The sequence below is a fragment of the Belonocnema kinseyi genome, chromosome 4, assembly GCF_010883055.1.
Source record: "Belonocnema kinseyi isolate 2016_QV_RU_SX_M_011 chromosome 4, B_treatae_v1, whole genome shotgun sequence".
NCBI classification, from domain to species: Eukaryota; Metazoa; Arthropoda; class Insecta; order Hymenoptera; family Cynipidae; genus Belonocnema; species Belonocnema kinseyi.
The window spans coordinates 34,420,678-34,425,137 of record NC_046660.1 but is presented as its reverse complement, the minus strand read 5'-3'; positions in this window follow the sequence as shown (position 1 = coordinate 34,425,137).

Below are 4,460 nucleotides of genomic sequence, written 5' to 3'. Positions count from 1 at the left end.
ATTATAGTTCGTCTCTAAATGCGTTTGTTTTTAGACTTCTTAAATTTAAGTTGTTTAAAATTTACTGGAAAATTAAAACAGTAACATCCACAATCTTTCCAAAATATTACAATTCTTTTAATTTGATCCAAAAAATTTCGATTAAAAAAGAACATACGTTACAGAAAGCGAACAGTCTTATAGAAAAAAAGCTTATTTAAAAAAAATCATGCTAGTAATTATATGCGACAGCAAATTGCAAAATGGCAAATTCTGATGTAAGTCAGTGACAAAACGATACGTGAGTGCGTAAAATAAATACATAATAATTATATGTAAATAGTGACTTGCAAAATCTTTAATAGGAAAGTAAATAAATTTTGAACATCAGGCCCGAAGTAAGTATACTGCTAAATTGAGTTAGTCAAAAAATTTATGGTCACAAACTATTTTTTCAATTAAAAATTATAATGTATATAAAACATACTTCATTATTTATATTTTGTACTTGCAACTTTTCTTTAACAGAAAACACTCAATGGCAAAAATTACAAGAAAAATAAACTGATTTAGAAGCACGTGGCACGAAACATTAAAAGAAATTATTGAACAGAGCAAGGCGCATTTTCCTTTGGGCATTTCTTCTTTTTTACTCGTATTCCCATTTTAAGAATATTTTCTCCTTTTGGTTAGAAGATACTCTTAAAGTAAGAATTTTGCTTACTTCATTAAGAATGTTACTAAGAATATGACACTCTTCATATTAGAATTTTTTTTCGGTATACTGTAAGGTGGAAACATTTTATTATCCGGTTGTATATTTTCTTTGTCTTAAATAATTTTTTCGTATTGAAATCAAATTCTGTGTAAAAACATACTTCTATAGCACATACTATATGTGGTTCACTGAATGGTATCTTCAAAAAATACACACACACTTCTATTATTTAACCATGATTTTAAGTAAAATTTTTTATAAAATATTTTAAAATTATTTTCCATCTTGTTTTTTTATTTTTCAAAGAATGGTGTGAATATGTAAGTCTGGCGCTTTTTCCATATATTTTATTATAATAATGTTATTCAGTATTTCAACAAATTTTCAGAATTTTCACGATTGCTGTAAATATATCTTTATTTAAAGAAAACTTGTATTAATTAATCAGACTAGAACCTGTTCCTGTAAAGAATTGCTTAGTGCATGCAATTACAGAAACCAATGAAAAACTAATTTTATTCGACAAAATGCAAACTACACTAAACTCTCACGTTCAGACACCCCGTTTTCGGATTTCCTAGAACTGCTAGCTCACGCAGTTTCTCAGGGGAGTAAGGGAAGAGCGGTTGCGACGTTATATATAGATATATATTCCAATTTCAAACGAGCCAGATGGCCCCCACTGTTTACATTTCTATCCCCCCGAAATCAGTCCAATGCCATTTGAAGGCAACCCCCGACACTCGACTGAAAGCGAGAGTTTGGTGTATGTTTATTCCAGTAGACAGGTTTGAAATATAATCCATGAAAGTGTTGGAAAATTATTAAAAAAGAAAGCGATGAAATCCAGATTATTCTACTCACGTTAGAAATATCTTTTAAACTGAATTAATTACTCAAGGAAGTTCATCAAAATGTAAATAAAAAATGCGTATGATAGCGAACACTCTGTGGTTACAATTGAACGATTAATAATGAAACGCCGAATAAAATTAATTTAGAAAATTTGCCATTAGAACTTATAAAAAAAAAACATATTTATTGTGTCAAATACTTTTTTCAAAAAATCAAATTTCTGGTGGAAGTGTCAGCTTACCTTAATCCAGCACCCCCACTTCTCTAAATCAATAAATAATAAAAATTCAATTACACCAGAATTTTGGACTTTTTTTGGGCTCTTGAAATTCCCAAAACAAAATTTCCCTAAACCAACCCTTAACTTCCAAAATCAACCCCCTTCAAAAAATTGAAAATTTTCAGAAATTTATTAACGGGATATTTTTGGGCTTTTTTGGGCTCCCAGAAAATACTCACTTCGATTTTTGGGCTCCAACCCTTAAAGTAAAAAATTAACCCCTTTGTAACACGCAGATATCAAATTGTCAAAAAAGACTTATTAAATTTTAGAGCTTGAATAGAGTCTCTGATTTTTGGGTTCCTTGAAAAAGCACTACGATTTTTGGACTTCAACCCGTAAAGTCAAAAATCAACTCCTCTCTGCCACGTAGATACTACTTTGTCAAAAAATCTATTTTTCTAAAATTTTTCAATGGAAATAGAGTCTGTGATTTTTAGGGTCCGCGAAAATATCCGCTACGATTTTTGGTCTTCAACCATTAACGTCAAAAATCAACCCTTCTCAACCACGTAGATACAACTTTGTCAAAAAATAAATTTTTGTAGATTTTTTCAATGGGAATCAAGCCTGATTTTTGGGCTCCTCGAAAATACTTGCTACGTTTTTTGGGCTTCAACCGTCAACGTCAAAAATCAACCCTTTTCTCCACGTAGATATAACTTTGCCAAGAAATAAATTTTTCTAGAATTTTTTAATGGAAATAGAGTCTCTGATTTTTGGGCTCCTCGAAAATACACGCTACGAATTTTAGGCTTCAACCCTTAACGTCAAAAATGAACCCCTCTCTGCCACATGGATACAAGTTTGTAAAAAAATAAATTTTTCTGCAATTATTCAATTAAAATAGAGTCTCTGATTTTTGGGCTCCTCCAAAAAAACCCGCAACGATTTTTGGGCTTCAACCCTGAATGTCAAAAATTAACCCCCCTTTACCACGTAGATACAACTTTGTCAAAAATAAATTTTTCTGGAATTTTCCAATGGAAATAGAATCTTTCATTTTTGAGATCCTCAAAATAGCCTGCTACGATTTTTGGGTTTCAATTCTTAACGTCAAAAATCAACCCCTCTCTGCCACTCTCTGTCATTCATGACAAAATTGGAACGAGTTTTCGCTATTTTTGGGTGAAGCAACTTCTGTCTTTTTATATTTTTCATAGTTTGTGTCATTCGTCAAAAAATTTAATTTTTGTATTTGTAATGTTCTTTTTTACGACTAAAAACAAAAACTACGCATCCTATCAAAAACGGATTCATAACGAATTTGCAGATCTTTTCGGGGTGCGCAATTTTAGTTCATTCATTTTTTTCATATCTTGCATAGGCTGACTACAAAATGCAATTTTTTATTTTTTATAATTTTTCGTACGATCTAAATTTTCAATGTTTTGAAAAAATTGGATAATGTTGTTATGATAATCTGTTAGATTTTCCAAAAATAACTATTTTTCTTCTCATGACCCTTTTCATATTATGCGTTTTTTGTCATAAAATGTTCATTTTTTTTATTTAGGAAATACTATATTTCTCATAATTTTTTTTTCTAATCGAAAAAAGTCATAGGAATAAATTTTTTGAATTTCCGACTATTATGAAAAAGAATATATACATTTTGTTCATCTTGCAAAAAATGGTAAAAAATTTTTTCATTGCGCTCACTTTTTGTATTTTCATTCAAAAATGGAAGGTTTGCAAACTTGTTCATTCTTTTAGGCCATTAAAAAGCATACCAAAGAAGAATCCGATTTGATCAATCTTTCGAAAGTTATCGTGCCTACAGAATACAGACAGACACCATCGTAAAAATTGTTTTTCCGACTCAGGGGGCCGCAAAACGTAAAGACTTGAAGAAAACCGACAAAGTGAAATCTTACATAAAATGCAATACCTTCTCATTAGGATGATAATGTAAAAGTAAAAATTTCCAATAAGACTCTATTAACAAATTAAAAATCTCAAAAAAGATATTTTTTGACAAAGTTGTATCTAAGTGGTAGAGAGGGGTTGATTTTTGACTTTAAGAGTTGAAGGCCAAACATCTTAGCGGGTCATTTTGAGGAGCCCAAAAATAAGAGACTCTTTCCATTGAAAAATTCCAGAAAAATTAATTTTATTACAAAGTTGTATCTACGTGGCAGAGAGGGGTTGATTATTAACGTTAAGGGTTGAAGCCCAAAAATCGTAGCGGGTATTTTTGAAAAGACCAACAATCAGAGACTCTTTTTCCATCGTAAAATTCTAAAAAAAGTTATTTAACAAAAATTTTATCTATGTGGCAGAGAGGGGTTGATTTTTGACGTTAAGGGTTGAAGCCCAAAAATCGTAGTGGGTATTTTCGAGGAGCTCAAAAATCAGATACTCTATTTCCATTGAAATATTCTAGAAAAATTTATTTTTTGACAAAGTTGTATCTACGTGGTAGAGAGGGGTTGATTTTCGACGTTAAGGGTTGAAGCCCAAAAATCGTAACCGGTATTTTCGAGGAGCCCAAAAATCAGTGACTCTATTTCTATCGTAAATTTTTGAAAAAAGTTATTAAAAAAAATTGTATCTTTGTGGCAGAAAGGGGTTGATTTTTGACGCCAAGTGTTGAAGCCCAAAAATCGTCGCGGGTATTTTCGAGGA